The sequence below is a fragment of the Mirounga leonina genome, unplaced genomic scaffold (assembly GCF_011800145.1).
Source record: "Mirounga leonina isolate KUSES-001 unplaced genomic scaffold, KU_Mleo_1.0 Mir_93, whole genome shotgun sequence".
In the NCBI taxonomy this organism is placed as follows: Eukaryota; Metazoa; Chordata; class Mammalia; order Carnivora; family Phocidae; genus Mirounga; species Mirounga leonina.
In genome coordinates, this window is record NW_023270854.1 from 48,251,338 (window position 1) to 48,277,572 (window position 26,235).

Here is a 26,235-nt window from a genome sequence, read left to right on the forward strand (position 1 = left end):
GAAGGAAGGAAGGAAGGAAGGAAGGAAGGAAGGAAGGAAGGAAGGAAAAGGAAAGGAAAGGAAAGGAAAGGAAAGGAAAGGAAAGAGGGAGGGAGAGAAGGAAGGAAGGAAGAAAGGGAGGAAGGGAGGAAGGAAAAAAGAAAGAAAAGGAAAAGAAAAAATATGTATATACGCACACACAAACATAGAGGTGTGTATTATGTGTGTGGTATACATATATAATGATACTGAAGATATTTAATTGTCTATCTCATTCAATAACATGAATGCTCATAAACGACAGGAGAAATCTTTCAGTCCTGCACGTTGTCAGTGCTAATAAACATTAAATCCGTAGGTGTGAGTAGGAATGTATGGGGACCTGTTACATGGGAAGCCGGTTCAATTCATTATGAGCAGGCCCCCTGGAGGCCTTTCCAGAAGTTTTTCCTTGAGAAGCCACACTTTACTTATGTTACTGATTAAACTTACTGGCTCTAACACCTTCTTTTCCTCTAGCAACGCAGTCCCATAGAGAACCTCACAAAGACGGGCATTTCATAATTAATTTGAATTATGAGAATAAGAGTGTGAATGATAGGGATCGTTCCTGGTAAGTCACCACCATCTCACAGAGTAGGAACAGGATGTTGTGAAGTCAGCAAGAAAGGGGACAGAGCCTTTGCTTCTCTGAGGGGAAAAACCCCTGTGTGGGAGCCACAAGCTGGTCCAAAGCCCCCTTTCAGGGGCGCTGTAATCTACTTGGAATATGTGTGTCAGGTGGGAGGGAGCTACATATTTAATTTGAGGAGCTACAGATCAAACAGAAAACGCAGAGGACAAAGCAGCAAATACACAAGAGATTATCAGTGGGCAGCACTCCTATGAGTGGAGACTACATGCCTTAAGAGCCCAGAGGAGCAGCTCCTGGAAGGGGACGGGAGGGTATGCTGGGCGCACCAGAGTTCCCAGCCAGGAAGGAATGATGGGATTCGGAGGGAATGGCATTCCAGACAGAGGCCCCTCCGGAACAGGGGAGTAAATCCAGGGTATTCTCAGGAAGGAGAGGAAAGGGGGCAGGGACCCCTGCCTAGGAGACAGAGTAGAGAAATCTGGGTGGGCTCCCTGCCAAGGGGTGGGCTGATTACCTCGGGGTCTTTGCAAGCCAGGCCGGAGTGTGCTAGTCAAACAGCAGGGACACAACTTGGGAGAGGCAACAAGCAGGGACGTTCATAGTAAACAGGGCACCTGCGGTCAGGAAAAGTGGCTTTGGAGCCCTGGCTTCACCATTTAACGGGCAATAAAATGGGAAGAATCATACCTATTTGAGCTTTGGGACTTTCATCTGTAACTTGAGCATAATAATTGTTTTTCATGGTATTCTTTCCACAAGCCCGTTTAAAATAATAATACATTTAAAAACTAGGTGAAGGGGATGCTAATGGCACAGAGGAGTGGGGTGATGGGCAGCTGGGCACCTGCCAGGCTCTGAAGCTCTGGTCATTTTCAACTTGGTGATTCATATCCTGGTCCCAAGGCGGGTCAAGGGGACACTCGGGCAGCTGTCCCATGTCCAGTATATTCTCAAGGGGTAGGGTGGGGAGAAGAGATAGAATAGTATAGGACTTTTGTAGTGGGTGGCAGGCTCTCTAGTGACAAGCTTGTCCCAGGGCCTTCCTGGGGCCCAGCCTGGAATTAGAGGGGAAGGAATCAAGTCCAAACAGGCCTGAAGAGCCAAAGACGCCAGCACCTCTCCCCAGGCGCTCGGCCACGGCTCCCTGCCTAGGGCATTCCAGAAGGGACACAGAGGAACAGGACAGGCAGAGAGACTAGCTCCTATGGGCAGGACACTTCTTTTCTTTGTGGGACACGAGCCAGGGGTCCAAGTAAAGGATATTCAGTTTGCCTTTTTGCTGACAGATTCTTTGAACAAATAGCACGAGGCCTCCCAGAACAATGAGCCTAAAACATGGCCAGGCCAGAAAGGACATGAGCCCAGGGCTCCTGCTCCTAAAGTACAAGGACTGAAGGCCACTTGGGTGAAAGGCCTGAGGCCTGGCTGGGAGTGACCTACAGGGCCTAGTCCTGCTCCTTCAGGGTGGATTTCAAAGGCTGCTCCTGGTTTCCAGGCTCAGAGGCCTGTAGGCCTTCAATGATTCATTATTCAGAAGTCAGATTCTGTTTAGAAAACAAACATTTCCTGCATATCCATCCAAGTGGGATACGTTTGCATAATGACCCTACTTATCATCACAACAATCCTGTCATTTAGGTATTTTTAATCCCCATTTTACAAATAAAGACATTAAGGAGCAGAGAATGTGCTCCCAGTTCCAGAATTCCATCCCCACTTTCCCTCCGGCCCTGCCCACCATTTTTTCCAAGAAGCCACAATCAAAGCTTTCTTGCTTCCTTTTTTTTCCCATAGCCACAGGCAACATCTAGGAACTTGTACTGACATGTCCCTTCCTGCGGTGTTTGCCCTTCATGACACACACCAAGGATTACCTCTTTGAACTGTTCCCACGCTATTCCCAAGGAGAAATATTACTGCCAATAGAAATATTGGTCGGGGCGCCTGGGTGGCTCAGTCGGTTAAGCGTCTGCCTTCGGCTCAGGTCATGATCCCAGGGTCCTGGGATCGAGCCCCGCATCGGGCTCCCTGCTCCATCGGAAGTCTGCTTCTCCCTCTCCCTCTGCCTCTCCCCCTGTTCATGCTCACTCTCAATCTCTCTCTCAAATAAATAAAATCTGTAATAAAAAAAGAAATACTGGTACATGACTACCACCACTAATAAAAATGGCTTGCATTTACTGAGCAGCTACTGTGTGCTCAGCACATGAGTTTAGATATATCATCTCACTGAATTCCCCAATTTATACCTAGTTTATGGATTAAGGTACTGAAACACAGAAAGATAAACCTACTTACCCAAGATCACAGGGTAGTAAGTAGTGAAAGTGGGATTTCAACCCATGAACGTTGAATCCAGAGCATGCACTTTTAAGCACAGCTCAAACTGTTCTCCCTGTTTCCTGTCTTGATCATAAATGACAGGAGAATGACATTTTGGAAAGGATCAAAACAGGGAATAAGCATATGACAAACTTGTCCCTGGGCCTTTCCGTGGGAACTCATACCACCATCAGCCCAGTTACTCCAGCAAGGTATCTGAGTCATCTTGATTCAGTATATCTTTACATATCAGCATATTTTCTGATAACTGTGAAACAGGCAGGGTCTCATTTAAACTAGCCTGTGATTATTCTATGCAAAAGAATTTGAACCCATTAAAATGGTGACTGTTCTTCTGAGCTATAGACATTAGTCTCTGTTCAGGCTTTAGCCATGAAACACGTCAGGCCAAATCTAATTCTCCGTTGACAAGCGTCCCTTCTCCGAACAAGTGAACTATCCAGCCTAAATAAATAGCAACTTTTATGACTAGCCACATTGTTTTCACTTCTAAACAAACCTACAGGAAAGAAGGCCCATTACCAATATGTTTGTCAATTGTAAATTGCCATCATTAAAACCAACAACGTTGAAACCTTTCAAGTGTTTGGAGTGTAGAATTTGGGGAGTTGGGACGGGGGTTGGGGGAGGAGGTCGCAATTTTTAAAAGAGTACGGGTGGAAACTCCACCTAATCTAAAACAAAATTCCTAACCTTTAAGGATCCATGTATACCTTAGTGAGAACAGCAGGATGCAAAATACAAGTATTATTCTAAAACTCATCTGCATGACGTTTTTCACGGAGCGGGGGAGAAATGGAAACTGGGGGGCTTACTAATCACCAGCTCAGATTCCCCCGTTTGGCCGATGGGGAGCACGTTCCCAGTGTCTGTGTGCTCTCCGTGGCCTGGCTCAAAGCCGGCAGGGTCCCTCCAACGGCGGCTCTCACTGACTTAGCCCCTCTTAGGTCCCCAAGACTCACCCTCCACATCCTCTTCAGGATGCACTGAAAGATAAAAAGACACCATCTGACCCTCGAGCAGGCCGGCCTCGCCGCGTTTACTTTTGTCCATGTTGTAAATATTCCTTTTACTTAGCTGAGACCTTTCACTGCGAAGTGTTTGAAGCCAGGCAGCCTTCCGATGTCAAAGACCTCAAGTGCTAGAAGAAGCAACCAGCTTCCACGGAAACGAGCGTGGTCATGGTCCGACTTTGAAGAAGTTCTTTGGCTCATGGTTTAAGAAGCCCTCCAAGCCTAGCAGAACGGAGTGGCCAGATAGAATAAGAACAGTGACTGGTATGTGTGCTGAGTGTGACAGAGCCGTTCGCTCGGTGGTTTGGGGCGCCCACAAAATGCTCGATACCCACCACCTATATAGCAACCAAAGTAGCCGACCTGGAAGTCTGCACAAAACCGAGCTGCTCGGGGGAAATACACAAAGCCCTTTTCTCTGAAAGCACTGTTTTAAAGTAGGCATCCCAGATACTGTTAGGGATTTTTTTTAACTTGGCAGTTATTTTCATGTTACAAAGATGTCATGTTCACAGTGAGGGGGCACTGCCCTTGGTCAGGGGTTGCTCCACGAAGTCTCTGACGAAATACTGAATTATAACTTTATTTTAAAGAAGTGTAGGGGGCAAGCTCAAAAACCAATAGCCATCTCAAAAAAAAAAAAAAAAAGATGACAAGCCTTTGGCCCACAAATAATCAGAAGACCAGTAGGCTTTACAGTTATTACCATTTCTATCCTTTCTTCAGTGCTTGTTTATTTAGCTGAAGGCCTGTATGTGTGATGTTCGTTAGCATATCAGAAGAGGGTTGTTTGTTTTTTAATTTGCACAGTGATGAATTCTATATTTTCATTCTTTCGGGTGGAGGGATGGTGTTGTTTGAGGATGGTGTGGGGGAAAGAGGAAGGGTTTTGAAAATAGAAGGACTCATCAATTGAATTCAAAATCTGGTTTGACCATTTCGGTCTTTGAGGTCTGGACAGGTTCATCTCACCCCTCTGAGCCACAGTCCATTTTTCTGCAAACTGATGTCACAGGGTTGTAGTGGTGATAAAATACCATATGTTGGGGCTGGGGATGCAACAGGAGGCCCCATACTTTTTCTAATCCTCCCTGTGGTAAGCATCCCTAAGAAGTGGTCACACCTGGTCTTGGAGTCACCCCATCACCGGCAAGAATCTCTGGTTCACGTGAGAGGCCTGATCACTCAGGGTGGTGCGGCCAGGCCCGGCATTGCAGAGATTCCTTCTATTATTCCCAAATTCTTCTCATTTTTTAACACTCTCTGTCCTTTTCCCCAGGTCAAAGGAAAGGATATGATCTCTACAATAAAAAAACAGACTTATTTTTTTCCATGGGCCTGTTGAATCCTCCCTAATTGCCCCTCTGTGTCCCAAAAAATGATGTAAGCACTCCTAAAGAATTCCTCACCAGCATTCTTATCTTTCCTTGCTGAAACCGGGTCGGTCATTACACCTATTTTTGCGGGATTAAAAAAAAACAAGATCTGAAAACAAACAAATATCTGTGTTTGTGCTGTCTTTGGGTTGTTACGGTTAAATGAGAGACCGTTGGTTGTAGGTTACATATTTCTTGTCTCTTAGCCACCTCTCAAGTACCAGCTTCGATACTTTGTAGACGACGGGGTCCGACCTATTGACCTGGGTCCTGATGTGCCCGTGGTCAAGCCGGAAGGGCCACCCTTCCCACCGGCTTTGCCATCTGGAGGCTGACAGCCACCCAGCCAGCCACCCGTCAAAGTCCCTGTTGGTGACTCTCTCCCCCCAGCAAGCTGCCTCCCTTCCCCCACTTTCCCAAATATCTTGGGCATCTCAAACAAACCAATTACACTCAGGTTGTTTAAACAAACAGCAACACAGTTCCCTGGCCCAGAGCCCCAGCTGAGGGATTCCCTCAGGCCCACTCTCACCACCTCCACCCACCACCCCAAACCTCTTTCAGGCAAGAGTAGCCCCAGCAGAGACAACGACTCTGCGTTAACAGTGGGCACTTCTGCGCGTCTAAATGTTTGCAGACACTTGGTAAAGTGTCCCAGGCCAAGTTTCCAAAGGACAATACCTCCACACCGCGTTTGTTTAAGCAGGCAATCCCAGATAAGAGGGGGGTTGCCTCCCTTCTCCAAACGCCAAGAATGCAAGACAGGGGCTGGAGGCAATGCTGTGGGAGGCTGGGGCAAATTCCACTGGAACAGGGAATACCTGAGTCTCTCTCTCTCTCTCTCCACTTCCACTCTCCCTTCAAAGAATAGACTTACCTACAGAGAATGGGAAACCAAGGCATTGGGGGGATTTTTTTTTTTTTTTTTTTTAAGTATTTCCCAAGTAAGACAACTGGGACAGGAAAGGTACGATTTTCAATTCTGCAGCTGGGCTGGACCTAGGAGGTACACAGGTCCCTGCAGAAGGACTGACTAGACTCCCCCCCCCCAACCCAGGCAGCCCACAGCATATGAAACCCCAGTCAATGCCCTACACCACACATTTCCTGTTGGCCTGTTGAAAAGAAAAAGAACCTGTGATCTCCCAGTCTCTCCCAGCCATTTCTGCAGGTGCCGCCACCAAACCTGTAGGGACCAACTGGCATTGTCTACCAAATGGGTACTGTTGACAATTCATTTACTCACTCAACAAATACTTATAGATTATCTACTTAGACTGAATCCATAATAGTACAGAGGTTGGGAACAAAGGCAAGGTCTAGACTCTCACATATGATAGAAAGTGATATGCATCTTAAGAGAGGAGAGAGTTCAGAGAGGAGATGACTTCTGGCTGAGAAATGGCAAGCTGAACGGATAAAGCTTCTGAAGGAAGGAGCTACCGATCTCCATCCTTGAGTAGCGGCCATCAGTGGAGACGGGAGGCAGTTCAGCAATATGACTGTGGACAGGCTCTTCCCCCACTTACTTCTGCTTCTTGCTACTTCTCCTTGGTCCTTCATTCATTAAAAGAGAAGTTCTTGTATTTTCTGAGTCACAGACCCCGAGATTCTCGACTCCCTCCAGGAAAATGAACATGTACCAAAATATAGCACACAATTTCAGAGGATGCCCACATTTATCCAGGAGCCTCAGATAAAGAATTCTAACAATTGAATGTTGGTGTTGGCAGACCCATTTTTGATAGGAGGATTGAGAGGAAACAAAATCTCCATCTACCTATCCTTTACATTTTCATTCATATATTTTTAGTTAAATGATATATGTGGTCTACAAAACCCTAAAGAAGAAAAGAAGGGGCTTCTTTACTTCCCATATCATTTGAAAAGCCCATTCATCTGAAGAGCAACACCTTGGGAGGAACCAGAGAGCCGCCCGGACATGAGGCTGCCATATTTCACGTACAAAAGCCTGTCTGACCTTTCGTATCTTCTTTGGGTTGCAAACTCTGAAGTAAGTTTTTCAAAAGCCCAAAAACTGACACTCTGAAAGTGTCTTCCACAAAGAAATCTAAATCAAACTTCAACATTTCTCTTCTACAAAATCTGAGAGCCATGAGTCTAGGTGGAGAGATCATGACTTAATGGCACTCCATCAAAACAGGACAGCGAGTGGCTCCTAGCCTTGCTCAGGTCTGTACACCATACATACTGTGTGCATGAAGAGAAAATCAATAATTGAGGGAGTGGATAAGAGGCTTTATTAAAAAACAAATGGGACACTTTATACTACAGTTCATTCCAGAACACTACATGTAATTAAAATAAATGTTTTAAAGGTTAATTTGATTCACTACTTAAAATATACATACCGGGCGAGCTCCTAGTTTAAAGATATTAGATTCCAAATCCTGATAACACTGAAAAATACTTTTAATTTAACTTTGAAGATAAGTGTACATTCACATCCACTTGTAAGAAATTGCAGAGAGATCCTGTGGACCCTCTACCCAAGTTCCCTGACTGGTAATATCTTGCAAAACCATAGCACAATCTCACTACCTGAATATCGACATTACTACAGTGAAGAAACCAAACAGCTCTATCACCAGAATCACTCCTGTTGCCCCTGTAGAACCATACATGCTTGTGTTCCGTTCTACCACCTCCTAAATGCCTGGTAATAATTAATCTGTTCTTCAGTTCTATAATTTTGTCATTTCAAGAATGTTATACAAACGGAATCATACAGTATATAACCTGTTGGCTTTTTGGCTCTTTTTTTCCACTCAGCATAATGCCCTTGAGATCCCTCCAAGTTGTCACATGTATCAATCATCTGTTTCTTTTTATTGCAAAATTACATTCCATGGTATGGATGTACCACAGTTTGTTCAATCATTCACATGTTGAAGGACATCTGAGTTGTTTCCAGTTTGGTGCTATTAGGAGTAAAGCCACTATAATCATCCACATACAGGTTTTTGTGTGGACATCAGTTTTCATTTCTCTGGGATAAATGCCCAGGAATGTAATTGCTGGGTCACATCATAGCTGCATATTTAGTTCTTTAAGAAACTGACAAACAGTGCCATATTACAGTCCCGCTAGCAAAGTATGCTGGTCTTCTGCACATCTTCACCAGTAGAAATACTGTTGTGGCTACTTTGTATTTAGCCATTCCAATAGGTGTCTAGTGATATCTCATTGCGATCTGAATTTCCATTTCCTCAATGGCTAATAATATTAAGCTCTTTTCATATGCTTATTTGCCATCTGTGTGTCCACTGAAATGCCCATTTTCTTTTCTTTTCTTTTCTTTTTTAAGATTTTTATTTATTTGACAGAGAGAGACACAGCGAGAGAGGGAACACAAGCAGGGGGAGTGGGAGAGGGAGAAGCAGGCTCCCCGCAGAGCAGGGAGCCCAATGCGGGGCTAGATCCCAGGACCCTGAGATCATGACCTGAGCTGAAGGCAGCCGCTCAACAACTGAACCACCCAGGTGCCCCACAAAAATTCTTTTTTTTTTTAAGATTTTATTTATTTGACAGAGAGAGAGACAGCGAGAGAGGGAACACAAACAGGGGGAGTGGGAGAGGGAGAAGCAGGCTTCCCACCGAGCAGGGAGCCCTATGCGGGGCTAGATCCCAGGACCCTGGGACCATGACCTGAGCCGAAGGCAGACGCTTAATGACTGAGCAACCCAGGCACCCCTGAAATGCCCATTTTCTAATTGGATTGTTTGGTGTTCTTACTGTTGAGTTTTGAGAGTTCTTTATATATTCTAGATACTAGTCCTTTGTCAGATATGTGCTTTGCAAATATTTTGTCCCAGCCCCTAGTTTATTTCTTCATCCTCTTCAGATGGTCTTTCACAGAGTAAAAATGTTCAATTTTAATGGAGTACACTTTATCGTTTTTTTAATAGATCATGTTTTTGGTGTCAAGTCTAAGAACTCTTTGCCTAGTCCTAGATCTTGAAGATTTTCTTCTATGTTTTTGCCTAAAATTTTTATTTTGTTAAGTCTACGATCAATTTTGACTTAATTTTTGTATAATATGTGAGACTTAGATTGAGGTTCATTTTTTTTGCTTATGGAGTAGGCAAAACTTTAGATTTTTTATAAGATAAGGCTATTTTTCAAAGCAAGAAACTGAATGTTGGATTTGAAAGTCTTTTTCATCTGCAGTCTTGGAACAAAAAATGCCATCAGTTCTAAATGTACTGTTTGATGTTACAGCTCCTGAACCAGTGAGACTGTCCTCCGAATGAGAGAGAATTGGTGGCTAACCAGAGCGATCCATGGGAAGATGAGGGTCTTTACTTTGCCAAATATCAACTAAGGAGGGCCCAAATCCATACCCCCACTTTCACCTATCAATGTTAAAGAGCCAAGCACAGGAAAAAAGAAAGTTTAGGATCTTCTCAAAATAGTCACCAGTTGGTAAGGATTGTAAAATTGAGGAAATATTTTCCAGGAAACCTGGTAAGATCAAGAAGAGGGATAGGGATGGGAAGAGATTTCCATTCCTTCAGTTGGGTTTCCAATTTTGATGACCACAATTTTGTAACAGTGATCTATTAACTCACAGTGGGCTCAGAAAATTCCTTAATTGATTCTGCAGCGCAGGTGAGCCAGTGATCTGTATTTCACAAAAGAACTGTTCATTAACTCCAGTAAAAAACAGAAGCCTGTGTCTATACCCTTTACTGGATTACTCAGAGTGGGATGGGTGCTGATTCACTTCCAAAGGCTCTGATGAGCAGGCCAGGGATGTTTTCCCAGTGGAGACCCACCCCACTCCCCCCAGCCCCTCCTACTCTTCCCCTCCCAGGATAAACACAAAGCAGAGACCAAGCTCCCAGTGGGATGACCTATAAGTGACCCTTGGACTGACCTAACACTCTGGTCACTCTCACCGACAGATTTGTTTATCTTGGAACCTTGGAGCCTCTGCACCCAAAAGCTTCGGCCCTAGACTCCAAGTCCTCCCAAGCGAGCTGTCAGTCACAGCTTAAGTGCGTGTGGGACAGTTGCATGATAGCCCGAGTTTATTTACCAAAATCTGATGTTTATGCTGTCCAGCAATGAGTAGGGGCCATAGGCTGCTGAATTTAGTAATGGGGGAGCCAGCTAAACTCCTCCACAAGGCATTAGCTCTTACACTAAAGAATTATCAGTGGACCCTGACAGTGCGTCTCCCCCTCGGAGATTAAAGGTCCCAGGGTAATCCGAATTTGGCATCTCCAAAGGAGGGGTATGTGGTTAGGCCATTCCCCTAGAGCACATAAGGAGCACAGCCACAACTGGGACGAGGGAGAAGTTTGGGCTTTGAACCACGGTCCATCACATGGTGGCCTGTCTGATGTGACTACAGGCAAAGTTTACACGTGATAATGATATCTTGATATTTACCTAAAAAAAGATATAAATGCCATCTCTAGTTAGAGCACTGGATGGAGTGATCAGTAAACCCAAAATCAAAGAGAGGTGGAAAAATTGTACTAAATTCCTTTTTAATAGATTTTATTTTAATAGCTATGATCACTTAAGGAACGCCAACTGACATGCAGAATCTGGTCAGATTTTAGTGGTAATCCCAAGGGGATTAAGCCTTTTCAGAGGATTGAACTCATTCTTACTCAAGCCCATCCATACACAGTTTCTTTCAGGGTGCTGTTTTCCAGTGGTTGAGTAAGGCAAACATGTGAGGCCAAACCAAGAAAGATGACAAGGTTGATTACAGAACTGGGCTTTTCCCCCCTTCCTGGCAGAAAATTTCATTCAGCTCTGAATCTTCAAGGAATGCTTTTATTTGGAAAACCAGATGAGGAGAGGGAGAAGTGTCCCTTCCGAGGGCAGTGCAGAAAGAGGGCTCTCCTCCCCTTTTATCCCATTAAGTCCTGCTGGTCGGTGACTGAGAAGGCCCCTCTATTATCAGCCTTGGCTTAAATAAACCTTCTGCCTCTGCACCCAGCCACCTCCCTCCACGCTGCCGGCCCATCCATCACTGTCACCTTTGCAGAGTGGCTGCCATGACAGTTCATGATCATTAACCAGCCCTGGTGTGCTTTGTGTTAAAGTTAAGACACATCAAACGCAGAAAAGCCACAGTTCCTTAAAGTTACAGGAGACATGGATGCACTAGGGCAGACATGGGCCAAACTTGACACGCAGCTTTGACAAAAGGTGAAAACGAGCCCTGAGTAAAAATGCCTCAGTATCCCTCCTCATCCCCTGCCCCCACCCCCTCTGGGGGGTGGGGGTGGGGCTGGAACCTGGTGGAAAAGGAACAGTGTGCCAATAGGGTGACAGAGCCCTGATAAGGGACCATGAGCGAAAGACACAGCGATGAGGCTTCGAAACCACCAACCGCCAGCGCCCGGTGAAGCAGCCCCTTCAGCACTGGTGACATCCCCTCCCCCACCCCCCCCCACCCCCACCCCCAGCAGAAAGCCTGCTCCCAGAGAGAACACTCACGGGAAATTATCTCCCTGCTGTCCTTGGCACACTCATCTTCTGAACCATTTCATAAACTTCTTACCCAAGGGGGCTCGAATCCCTGAAAGCAATATAGGATAAATGGTGTCTCTCTATTTCTCAAAGGAGGATAACATGGAAGTAACAGGGTGCACGAAAGACGTATTTGGGTGATCCAGCGTACATTTCATGATTTCTCTCTGGGCCCACTGTTTAATTAAGACATTTGCTTTTCTTATCATGACTCTTCTGCAACAATGCCCAGCTTAGGGAAATGACCTTGAGAGACAGTTTGAGAAGGCAAGGGAGCTGGCTCCACCAGCCAGTATTTAAAAATTAAATAACAAAGAGAAATAAACAAGCAGCCCATAACCACCCTGCTACCAACTCAAAGGAATACGCATGCAATTCCTCTATCGCCTTCTTCATTCAAGTGACATTTATTCTGTCCTTCCCCAGGGTTATAAAGAGCAAAAAAGAGGGCTATAACTCTTAAAGACAGACGAATATATTCTCTACAACGGAGATAGGCACTGGGGGAGCAGAGAGTGAAGGGGTTATCAGGACAGGATGCATCAGGAAGGATTTCCAGCAGGTGTGGCCAACTGGCTGGCTTTTGAGGTATGAGCAGGAGTTCAACAGAGAAGCGGGGAGGTATAACAGTAAACAAAAAGGTACAAAATTACTGCTAATGATAGCTAGCTATTACAAAATGATTGCTAGCACTTACTAAGCCTGTACTAAAGGCCAGCCAGTATGCCCAGCATGTTGTAGATCTGCACAGCAGACATTGGCCACAGGTTAGCCAGGCTAGTGAGCACTAGAAATGAGGCTGGTCTGAATTGAGATGTGCCAAAAGAGTAAAACACACAGAGGATTTCCATAACATAGTATGAAGAAAAGAATGTAGCATATCTCAGTAGTAATTTTACATTTTTTAAAGATTTTTATTTATTTATTTGAGAGAGAGAGCATGAGCAGGGGAAAGGCAGACTCCCCACTGAGCAAGGAGCCTGATGCAGGACTCGATCCCAGGACCCCGGGATCATGACCTGAGCTGAAGGCAGATGTCCCCTCAGCAATAATTTTATATCAATCACATGTTGAAATGGTAGTATGTTGGACATAGTGGGTTAAATAAGGTATATTATTAAAGTTAATTTCACCTGTTCTTGTTTTGACTAAGGGGCGCCTGGGTGGCTCAGTCGTTAAGCGTCTGCCTTCGGCTCAGGTCATGGTCCCAGGGTCCTGGGATCAAGTCCTGTATCGGGCTCCCTAAGCAGGGAGCCTGCTTTTCCCTCTGCTGCTCTCCCTGCTTGTGCTCTCTCTCTCTCTCTCTCTCATGCCCTCTCTGACAAATAAATGAATAAAATCTTTTTTAAAAAAAAGGGTTTCTCTGCTTTAAAAACGATTTTTAAAAAAGATTTTATTAGAGAGAGAGAGAGCGAGCAGGGGGAGGGGCAGAGAGAGAGGGAGAGAAAGAATACAAGCAGATTCCCCACTCTGTGCAGAGCCCAACTCGGGGCTCAATCTCACCACCCCGAGATCAGGACCTGAGCCAAAATCAAGAGTCGGATGCTTAATCGACTGGTTAAGGTGCCCCTGAAAATACTTTTGAAGCTGTTGATACAGTCTCTGAGGCCCCTCTGAGCTCAAACATCCTCTGACTTTGGAGTGTAATTTTATCGTTTGGTCTGGCTCTTCTATCATATCATTGGTCATCAGTTTGATTTATTTGATGTGAAATTCTCCACCAGGAACAAGGCCCTTCATTGCAGCATTGCTCCTCTGGGAAAATAGGATTTAGCTTACAATAAGTCACTCTCAAATATAGAGTCGTTCCCTTGACCAGAAGATGTTCAGCTGCATAGTGCTTTTGCCAAATGTATTTATGAATACATTGGGAAATGAAACAAAAAAAAATTTTTTTTTTTTTTTGCTGAAAAAGAAGAATCAGACTTCTGCTTTACCCTGTGCATTTATATGTTCAAATCCCAGCCCCCACTTTTCAACAGTTCAGTGGCCTTAGGTGCATTGTTTAACTTCTGTCTCTTTGTTTTCTCATAGAAAACATAGAAATAATATCTACCTCCCAGGATTAGGAAGAATAAATGGTGATAAACCAAGGTGCTTGGTTTAGCTCCCTGAGTATAATAAACACTAAATAAATCTGACTTACTATCATTATTATTACTGTACTTCTATTTATTGACCTCTACTAGGTACATGACATGTAAAATGGGTAAATTTTATTACCAATCTCATAGTACTGTTTTATGGATTCAATGAAAGAAAACATATGAAGCCTTTCTAATACGGGGCATAGTAAGCATTTAGTATTATAGCCTTATAACTTGCATCTTGTAAACTATAACCTTTAAATTATAATAGCATGATGTTATATACTTATGGTATTAAATGTAAAAATGAATCATATTATCAAGCTGAAATTCTTTTTTTTTTCTTTAAAGATTTTATTTATTTATTTGACAGAGAGAGATACAGCGAGAGAGGGAACACAAGCAGGGGGAGTGGGAGAGGGAGAAGCAGACTCCCCTCCAAGCAGGGAGCCAGACGTGGGTCTTGATCCCAGGACCCTGGGATCATGACCTGAGCCGAAGGCAGACGCTAAACGACTGAGCCACCCAGGCGCCCCTCAAGTTGAAATTTTTAATGTTATTCTAAGTGGTCACTACTCTATGGGAGTATTCTAGCATCCTGTTTGGCTTTTAGGCTCATAAAGGTGATATTTAGTATATCTAATCAATACTTAATATACAGGGGCACCTGGGTGGCTCAGCCGGTGAAGCGGCTGCCTTCGGCTCAGGTCATGATCCCAGGGTCTTGGGATTGAGCCCCGCAACAGGCTCCCTGCTCAGCGGGGAGCCTGCTTCTCCCTCTCCCTCTGCCTGCCTCTCTGCCTACTTGTTCTCTCTCTCTGTCAAATAAATAAATAAAATCTTTAAAAAAAAATACTTAATATACAAAGAGTGCATACGGCTTTTCCATGCCACTCAAAGTCCTCATGCATAGCATCTCCTTAATTAAAACCTTCGTCATACCGAAGACCAGATCAATTCTGTACACTGTTTTACAGCTAGAGAAACTGCGGGGCTACATCATCTATGGACGTAATTTAAATCTGCAGCAAGCTCCTCACCCAGACGTAGGGAAAGAGTCCTCAAACCCTGACTCTGGTTTGTCACTCTGTATAAAACAGCCTGCCATGGCTCCCGGTGCTTCAGGGCAGAAACTGGCATAATTCAGGAAGTGAGCTGGGAGCCACAACAGGCCGGTGGTCCCAGCAGGCCCTGAGAAGCCACTGCACAGCTCCATGGCCTGTATGTCAACCTTGCCAAGGGTTATGTGGCACAAAGTGGCTTACATAACTATTTCCTGACTTTGGGTATTATTATGTTTTTATTTACCAGCAGGGAAACAAAATTACTATATTTTTTCTTCACTGTACTTTGAAAGGACCAAACCAGAGCGAAGAATCCACTGGGTTGGAGACTCCCAAGAGAGAGGGACAATGGGGCAATGCTACCCCAGCTCTCACACCCCAGGGGCTGTGCGAGGAGACTGGGTCCAGGAGGCGGTGGGACTTGCTAAGGTCCCGGTGGGGGCTCCTGGACAGTGATTAGACATCACTGAGGCTGTTTGCCCCACAGTCTTAAGAAACCATTACCCTAAGAGAGGCGTCACTTTGTGGGAAGCATGACAGCTGGACCTTGATGAAACTGTAAAAGGTGGAACAAGGGGTAAGATTCTTCTCTTTTCTTTTCTGCTGCAAACATGGTCCAACAAATGAACTTGAGCTTCAGGTGCAACACGGCAATTTGGCATGAAACCAAACCCTGAGACGTCTGTATCCAAAAGGAGAGCCTGCAAGTTTCTGAATGAGTGACAAGGCTTTTACTGACATTGTGACCTTCGATTTTGGGGTCTCCCCCAGTGCCACTGTTTCTGGAGTTGTACTTTGCATGGACTTCCTGGGTTTGCACCTTTCATCCCTAAGGGATTTTCACAAGTCCTAACAGCGTCCCCCTGAGGCAGGTGAGGAGAAGTGCTCACACTGTTTCCCAGCGTGAAGGCTCTGCTGGCGACCACAGGGGCAGTAGGACGGCAATGGGGAGACACCGCCCCTACTGTTGTCAAAGGAGATCACCAAGCGTCTGCCCATTACCGACCGGACTGGAGGGGAGAGGTTAAAGGTCAGGAGGTCAGTCTTACCTCTCCTGGGGTGGGGGCCCTCCCCACAGAACCATTCCTCCCACTGGACCAGCTCAGAGCAAATAAAGGAAGCCATAAAACACATGACTTCATAACCTAGCCAATCACACCCACTATAACGCGCTTTTGGTGGACCTGGAAATAGATTAACCATTTTGGAGGCAATTTAGCAGTGGCTATCAAAATGTGAGCAGGTGTTTCCTTTGACTCAGCAATTCTAGAAATACACTCTACCAGCATACATACCAGAGTGTATAAGAATATCCCCTACAGAATTTATATTTACTGTGGCTTCTTTTCGTAAAAGCAAAAACTAGAAACAATCTAAATGCTTATCAATAAAAGGATAAACTTAAATAAATTATGGTGCACATAAATCTATGCAGTTGTTACAAGGATTGAAATTAATCTATACAGGAAGACATGGGAAGATAGTTGAGATTGTTCTAAAAACACATTCAAGACTAATAAATCATACTCTGCTACTCCCACAGTTACACTTTTGCATGATAATAGAAGGCTAGCGTGCCTGAAACAAAAAGAAGTGAGTCTTGAGTGGAATTTGCGGATAGCCTGAGGCTACAAGAGAGGCCTTACTGGGGATAGATATTCCCACGGGAGACAGAAGCCACCCTGTGGAGGGAGCCCCTGCTCTGCTGACCCCTAAGTGAGGCTTCTTCGGTTTCTTGGGGGGTGAGGGGGCAAGGGGACCTCAGGAGAATAGTATCAGATTATGAAAGAAGCCTAATCCTGGTTCATAACACTCTCTTCATTGCCTCCTGTACCTGCTGGTATTTGGTTAGTTATTTTTAACAATGTAATAAGCACCCTCAAACCCACCATCCAAAATCAAAGCAAGCAACTAGACCGTAACCCTCATCTAATCAGATGACCCCATCCTAGCCCCATTCCTGCCCACTTGCACCCTGATTCACCATGGCTTCACTTCCCTGTGTAACTGTATTGACTCTGTATTTTTTAAAGTATATACTTTTATTTTAGTTTTTAATTATAAAAAGGAGTATTATGCTGTTTGTAATCTTTTGGAACTTACTCCTTCACTTAATATATGCTAAGCTTCATTCACATTGCTATATATGGTTCATACTTTGCTGTATAATATTTCCAGTTTTTGCTGTTGTGAATAATACCGTTTGGACACTCTTGTGCATTACTATTACTGTTATTGTGTTATGCAAGAATCACTCTTTGGTATATACCATGGAGTGGAACTGCTCTGTCATCGAGTTTGTAAATGTTCCACGTTAGGAAATAATGCCAAGCAGATTTTCAAAGTGGTTGTACCAATTTACACTCCCACTGCCCATGTGTTAGAGATCCTTTCTTGAGACCTGCATCCTCTCCAACACGATTTTGTGAGACTTTTTCATTTTTGCCAACTCCAAGGATGTAAAATGGTGTCAGAGTGGACTTGATTTGCATCTTGTTGACCACTGAGAATACTGGATATCTCTTTATATGTATATTGGCCACATGTATCTTTTCTGTGAAACGTGCACTTGTGTCTTTTGCATTGAAAGTCTTCTTGGGGCACCTGGGTGGCTCAGTTGGTTAAGCGACTGCCTTCGGCTCAGGTCATGATCCTGGAGTCCCTGGATCAAGTCCCGCGTCGGGCTCCCTGCTCGGCAGGGAGTCTGCTTCTCCCTCTGACCCTCCCCCTCTCATGCTCTCTGTCTCCCATTCTCTCTCTCAGATAAATAAATAAAACCTTAAAAAAAAAAAAAAAAAAAAGAAAGTCTTCTACTGGGGACACCTGGGTGGCTCAGTTGGTTAAGCATCTACCTTCAGCTCAGGTCATGATCTCAGGGTCCTGGGATCGAGTCCCACATTGGGCTCCTTGCTAATTGGAGAGCCTGCTTCTCCCTCTTCCACTCCCCCTGCTTGTGCACTCTCTCTCTCTGACAAATAAATAAATAAAATCTTTAAAAAAAGTTTTTCTATTGGATTGTTTGTGGTCTAAGTAAATCTTGTTGGTGCCTGAAATGGAAATTCCAGGGGAAACAGTTTTCTTTTTTTAAAGATCTATTTATTGCGGGGAGGGGGGCAGAGGGAGAGAATCTCCAGCAGATTCCCCGCTGAGTGCAGAGCCCAACACAGGGTTCCATCTCATTACCCTGATATTCTTACCTGAGCTGAAACCGAGAGTTGGAAACTCAACCGACTGAGCCACCCACTCACTCACCCCCCAGGGGAAATATTGTTAAACGCAACCTGTTTTCTCCTGCCAGAAGACAGGGCCAGGGGACACACAGAATTGTAAGAAGTTGGTTTTGACAGAGTTCAGCAGAAGTCTGAGCCTGCTAAGCAGCCAGGGACACAGAAGTTGAGTGGGGCTGGGAGGTTAGGCCAGCTATGTCAAATTCTTCCCCCTTCCTGCCCCGCTACCTAAAGTGGCCGCAAATCCCCGGTGCCCCGTGCCAGGTGCTTCCCTGCACTTTCCACAGCACCCTGCCAGGAGCCCTCAGCGCCTAAATGTTCAGTGAGAGCAGAACAGCAAGTTCAGATTTCTACCCAAGTCATTTGGCAACCAAAGCCATAGCTTCAGCGCTGCACTCCAGCCATTAGGAAACGAATTTCCAGAGGTTTCTGAGGAGTGCGGGAAGAACAACATACGCAGACACAAATTTTCTGATTCGTACACAGGAAACTGCAGGTCCAGTTCTTTTAAGAAAATAAATTGAAATTCAAGAGATAAGAAAATAGGAAGCACAGAGCCCATCCCAGCTCTGCTCTGGACCCCAGTTTTAAGCATCCCCAGTCACCCAGTGGGCGCATCCTGCCGTTGCAGCTCCTCCACGCTTCCAGGAGCCCCACAGAGCCCCCCACACAGAGGCCCTCATTTGGATCTGAAGGGGTCACTTCCTGTCCTTCCCCCAGATCTCCCGTCCCAGTCGTGTTGACCAGCTGTCATCTTTCTTTAGTTATCAACCCTTTTCCTCCTAACGACCGCATAGGTCTGTCTCCCCATCGTAGTCCTACAGACTCCCATTCTCATTCCTCCCTGTCTTGCCAGCACCTGACAACAGCCTGTCTTCTCTGGCCATAGGCGAGGTGAGGTCAGGGTAACCTGCCCTTGACTTAGTTCTTGTGCACTGTGTCAAAGGAACTCATATGTTCTCACAAAAAAAAAAAAACAAAAAAAAAAAACAGTTACCAAGTGAGGTGATGGTGAGAGTCCTTTCACAATAGTGTACTTACAACAAATCATCACGTTGTACACTTTCTTTCTTTCTTCCTTCATTCATATATTTATTGTTAAAGATTTTATTTTTAAGTAATCTCTGCACCCAACATGGGGCTGGAACCCACAACCCGGAGATCAAGAGTTGCACGCTTCATGGACTGAGCCTGCCAGGCGCCCCACATTGTACACTTTAAATATATTACAATTTCATTTGTTATACCTCAATAAAGCTGAAAAAAATTTAAAAACTAAACAATGACAGCCTGGGAGGGGACATGAGCCACTAAGAGGCAAAGGGAAGGTGATGCTCAAATTGATGATGAAGGCTTCAGTTTTCTTAACTTTAAGTAGAAATCATAAAAGAAAATGCTTTGAAGAGTGCCTGGGTGGCTCGGTCGGTTAAGTGTCTGCCTTCGGCTCAGGTCATGATCCTGGGGTCCTGGGATCAAGTCCCGCATCGGGCTCCCTGCTCAGCGGGGAGTCTGCTTCTCCCTCTGACCCTCCCCCCCTCATGCTCTCTCTCTGTCTCATTCTTTCTCTCTCAAATAAATAAATAAAATCTTTAAAAAAAAAAAAAAGAAGTATTTCCTAATAACTAACTCTCTCTCCCCTCCTCCTTTCCTTGAATGTCAGAAGTTATGAAATGAACAGTCCAGGGGCAGCCTGGGTGGCTCAGTCGGTTAAGTGTCTGCCTTCAGCTCAGGTCATGATCCCGGGGTCCTGGGATAGAGCCCCTGAGCCCCATGTTGGGCTCCCTGCAGGGAGCCTGCTTCTCCCTCTCCCTCTGCTGCTCCCCCTGCTTGTGCTCTCTCACTCACTCTCTCGCTCTCAAATAAATAAATAAAATCTTAAACAAAATAAAAAAGGAAATGCTCTGAGTAGTGGTGTGTATGTGTGTGTTGTGTGTGTGTGTGTGCGCGTGCACGCTCACGTGCTTTTTTTAATTGTGGTAAAATATATATAACATATAATTTACCATTTAATCATTTGTAAGTGCACAGTTCAGTGGCATTAAGTATATTCACACTGTTGTGCAACCATCACCGTCATCCATCTCCAGAACTTTTTCATCATCCCAAACTGAAATTCTGTCCCCATTAAACACTAACACCCCATTCTCACCTCCCTCAGCCCAGGCAGCCACCACCATCCCACTTTCCATCTCTATGAATCTGACTAATCTGTGTGCCTCATGTAAGTGAAATCAGACAATATCTGTCCTTTTGTGTCTGGCTCCTTTCACTCCAGATTCATGTATGTTGTAGCATGCATCAGAATTTCATTCCTCTTTAAGGCTGAATGATATTTCATTGTACCTATCTACCACATCTTGTTTATTCATTCATCTGTTGATGGGCATCTGAGTTGTTTCCACTTCTGGCTATTGTGAACAATACTGCTATGAACATGGTGTACAAGGATCTGTTTGATGAGTAGTGGTTTTTTTTAAGATTTTATTTATTTATTAGAGCGAGAGAGCACAAGCAGGGGGAGCGGCAGGCAGAAGGAAAGGGAGAAGCAGGCTCCCCGCTGAGCAGAGATCCTGACGTGGGACTTGATCCCAGGACTCTGGGATCTTGACCTGAGCCGAAGGCAGACACTTAACCAACTGAGCCATCCAGATGCCCCATGATGAATAGTGTTTTTAAACACTTAAAATTATGTTTTCCTCCAATGCACAAACTACTTAGTACCTATCTGAAAAGACAGTAAGAACTGACCAACAGGTTAGTTGCCCCATCGCAAAGAGATCAGTTTTAAGATAGGAGCCAAGACCTGTGCACTTTCTGGGTTCTGCAGAGTTCCCGAGGTGCTTGTCATTAGGGGATACATCCAATCCATATGTGCTGCTGGGGACACAGGCAACACATCACGTGGGTGCCTGCCGAGGCTAGACCTCACAAGGAGCCAATGAGGCCCAGATTATCAGTTCTTGCCATGGTCCAGCCTTATCAAAGGCTTATTTAGCTCTTATTTTGATTGGCCAAGTACTTTACAATCCATTTACTAATAGATCTTTTTCATCATCAACAGCCATCACCCAACAGGTGGAAATGGCTATTTAGGGAGGGAGCCAATTTCATATGGGGTTGATATGCAAATAGGGGTGCAATCACAGAGACCAAACCTGCTTAGCCCTTGGGAAATAATGTTCAATTTAGCCAAGCATAAATATTATAGTTGCGGTTCCATTAGTGAAGCTATGGTTCTGAGGCTGGCATGCGGTCCACTGTACCTGATCATGGTACCAAGAACCCACCAACCAAAAGGATGGCATTAAGAGTCATGAGCCTGCACTGACTCCCCTCAGTGCCCTCTCCAAAACTCCTTAGAGGTTAGAGCAAGGAGGTAAGAGGGCAGTGGAGTGAGGAGCGCAACCGGAACAGCTGATCCGCACCTGCTGAGCAACCTGCCCCAGTGACCTCATATACTGTCCGCTCACGCAATAATGCCAAATACGGGGCTGTCACATCGCCCTCCAAACTGCATTTTTCCGAGCCTTTTACTGCTCCTTGGCATATGCAATTTTTTAAATCCATTTTCTAAAATGAGCATCTGTTATATTTAATATATATTTAAAATGAAACAAATGTAATACATTTTATTTTAATCGTTTTTAACATACAAAAATGACTTACACTGGTGGTCATATTAATTTTTATGCCACATATATTACATTATGCATTTTATATGTATAAGATATTTCACAAATTTAAGAATTACTGTGCATATGTTAGCTACACTTATATTGCTATTTTTCCTTTTTTTTTTTTTTGGCTACAATATTCCCATTCCACATTTCCATATCATACATGGAACTAGTGAATTTTCTTATGAATTCTATGTATATATTTCTGGCCTAAGGATTGGGCACCAGAAGGTAGCAAAGCAGGTGTCAGAAAGTTCACTTACATAAAAATTATGACACATTCTTCTTTCATTATCTGAAATGGAAACTGAAAAGACCATAAAAGAGAACAGGGAACAGTAATACAGAATATCTGCACTTTGCAGATTATGAGTAGTCAAATCTTAATGACCTTACTCAATACACTCATTTGTTCATTAATCTATTCAATGCCTTTTATGCGTGAGGCAAGCTACCAAGATAAGTAAGAATCCTGCCCGAAGGAACCTCACCATCAAGTAATTCTACATACCAGCAGTTGGCAAACTCTGGCCCATGGGCCAAATCCACCTCACATCTTATTTTTGTAAATAAAGTTTTATTGGAACACAGCCATGCCCATTAGTTTATGTATTATCTGATAGTATTCATGCTACAATGGCAACGTAGAGTAGCTTCAACAAAGACCATATGGCCCATAGATACAAAATAATTACTATTTAGCCCTTTATGGGCCAGAAAAAGCTGGCCAACCCTTGCTCTCAAGGAAAGAACTAGCTATCCTTAAATTTTATAAAGTTCTGAGAAGACTTGGCCTCACTCCCAAATGCTCTGAAAACTCAGAGAAAATGCTCTTGCTACTCAAAGTGCTATCCACAGACCCACAGCATCAGCATCATCTAAGTACTTAGAAATGCAGAATCTCAGGTCCCATCCCAGAACTACTGAATCAGAATCTGCAATTGAACAAAATTTTCAGGTGATTCACAGAGTTTGAGAAGCACTGTTTGTGTTAGCCAGGGTTCTCCAGAGAAACAGAACCAATAGGATGTGTGTGTATAAACATATAAAGAGATTTATTTTAAGAAATTAGATAGATCATGTGATAGTGGAGGGTGGCAATTCTGAAATCCACAGAGCAGGCAGGCAGGCTGGAAATTCCAGCAAGAGTTGATGTTGCAGTCTTGAGTGGAAGGCAGTCTGGAAACAAGATTCTTTCTTTTTCTGGGGACCTCAATCTTTTCTCTTTAGGCCTTCAACTGGTTAGATGAGGCCCACCCACATTATGGCAGGAAATCCGCTTTACTCAAAGTCTACTGATTCAGCCATTAGTCACATCTAAAGAGTATCTTCACAGCAACATCTGGACTGGTGTTTGACCAAACAACTAGGCACCATAGTTTAGCTGAGTTGATACATAAAATTAACCATCACACTTTTCTAGGTAGAAAACAGAGGATTTGAACCCTCACACTGTTATGGGTGGAAAACCTAGAAGTCAGGGAGGAATAGGGGTGGACCTGTGACCCATATGTGAAGTTGATGAAAGTCACCAAACTTCCCCTCTTAGAATCTACTTCAGGCATGCATGTCTCCTCCTAGGCCCCCATACCAGGTATCTCATGTGTTAGAAAGAGATTAACACTGGATCCACAGAGCAGGCTCTTCAAGAAGTAACTAGAGTTAAATGAGATCATATGGGTGGGACCCTGATATGATAGGACTAGTGTCCTTACAAGAAGAGGAAGAGATACCAGGGATGTGCGCAGAGAAAAGGCCTTGTGAGGACATAGAGAGAAGACAGCCATCTACAAGCTGAGGAGCATGTTCTTACCAAAAACTAAATCCTGCCCTTGATCTTGGACTTCCAGTCTTCAGAAACTGAGAGAAAACAAATTTCTGTGATTTAAGCTACCCAGTCTATGATATCTTGTTATGGGAACCCTAATCGACAAATACTTAAAGCATGGTCCATGGACCAGGAGCATCAGGAGACCCGAGGGCTTGTTAGAAATACAGAATCTCAGACTCCATTCCCTACCATTGGAGCCAGAATCTGCATTTTCACAAGATCCCCACATGCTCTGAGGAGCTGCCTTCTGGAGCTCAGGCCAGCTTTCAAGATTTGTCAGGGATTGCTAAGAAAGATGGGAGAAGGGTCCTGGGATCGAGTCCTGCATCAGGCTCCCTACTCAGCGGGGAGCCTGCTTCTCCCTCTGCCTGCAGCTCTCCCTGCTTGTGCACTCTCTCTCTCTCTGACAAATAAATAAAATAAAATCTTTAAAAAAAAGAAAATATATAGCTCACATCCTTGAGAGAGACACTGTCCTTTTTTCCCCCCAAGATTTTATTTATTTATTTGAAAGAGAAAGAACAAGCTGGGGGGAGGGACAGAGGAAGAGGGAGAAGCAGAGAAAAGATTGAGGTCCCCAGAAGCTACTCCCCTGATGAGCATGGAGCCCAACCCTGGGATCATGGCCTGAGCTGAAGGCAGACGCTTAACCGACTGAGCCACCCAGGTGCCCCAAGAGACATTATCCTTGAAGGCCACTCAGTAGGGATGAGACTAGGGCTTCCTCACTCCCAATCTAAAGCACTTTGCTACTGTTTAATTCAGCATAAAAATTCTAGCAAATAGTTACAATTCCAACAGCCCCAGGGGCAGAGTTTTGTGTGTGTGTGTTTTTGTTTTCGTTTTCGTTTTTTTGTTTCTAAATGCAGAGAAGCAAGTTCTGAGTTGGTCTTGGGAAAGGAGAGAAATCAGTCTGAATCCCACAGATTGGAGGGTGAACGCACACTCTAATATCAACCACATGTTCTTTGCACGTCTGATAGGGATCCTGCACTTCTCACTGCAAGTTTTCTACTAAAGGTTACCATATGCCATAGGAATGTTTCACCACCACGAATTGGCCATATAAGCGGAGAGCTTTAAATTACTGCACAGTCAGAGCGAGTTAATCTATGCCTTGATTATCTGTGTGTCTGGCTATCTAAAGACGTCCCTGGCATGGAGTTGTAACTCATGACTGACTTGCTAATTTGAAATATAGATGTGTGCCTCCCTTTCTATCCCCCTCCTTGCACACACACACACATTCACACACTTCGATGTACATTACAGTGGAATTTGCAAATGGATTGAATGTATTCTCAACTCTGTCCTCCATTAATCCCTATAGATAGATATATTGCTGCCTGGGAGCTGGGGAATTACCACGCAGCTGAAAGTCACAGAGGGGTAGCTTGTAGAAGGGAAAAAGGGGGTGGAAAAGATGGTGGAGAAGGGCATATGAGAAGTAGGTGAAAATTAAGTAGCTATTGCTTCGGCTGAACACTAGTGCTGCCTGGGAGCCGGACTGAAAGAAGGTTCTAGAACGGGCTGCTCACTCCCTCTTCCACTCCCGCTGCTTGTGTTCCTGCTCTCGCTATCTCTGTCTCTGTCAAATAAATAAATAAAATCTTTAAAAAAAAAAAAAAAAAGAACAGGCTGCTCTACAGTCAAGTCTCAGCTTGGCCTCCCGGTGAGTGAGAGAACCCTTAATCTCTGGGTCTCGGTTTACTCATCTGAGAACATGGGAATAATATGACTTTTCTTGCAGAATTCTCTGGAGAATTAAATGAGAAGATACAGAAAATGCACGTGGTAAGTTTTCGGTCAATGTTGATCTTCTTTCTTTCCTTCCATCCTTCCTTCTACTGAAACTGAGATGTTTTCCACACACGATGCTGGCAGGATGAGGTTCTTTCCGCCTGCCCAGTAGAAGGAGAGATTATGGACAGACACAATGAGATGTCCTCAGAGACACTGATTCCTTTGTTTTGATTGTTCTATTGAGCTACTCAGCATTTTTCACAGTTATCAGAAAGCATAATTACCACAAGTGGTAAACAATGGAGGTCAGTTAATAAAAAATAAAAGTGAAACAAAAATAATATAATCAATTTCAGTTGCTTGTATACTGAAAATGTAGGTGATCTTTGTAGCTCAATGTTTCATATACTTTGAATGGACATCTCATGGTCTGGATATTTTTGTTGACATAAATTTAGAAGGTAACACTTGCAGACACCTTCAGAATCAGTAGGAGATTTTTTTTTTTTTTTATCCCAACAGAATATTTTTAGAATGGCCTTGGCAAATAGGGCCTCTCCAAATAGAGCGTGTTAAAATTTGCTCTATTATTTCAGGTGTCAAAGGCACTTAGATGAGAAATAGAGTCCTTCCCTGCATGAAGGAATCGTGCTGGCTCTTGGTCAGCTTTGTGGCTCTGAGTAGAGGAGTAGTCTAACTGGACTAAGCTGGAGGAGAAGGTGAGCCTGTCAGCCCATTCCTGGAC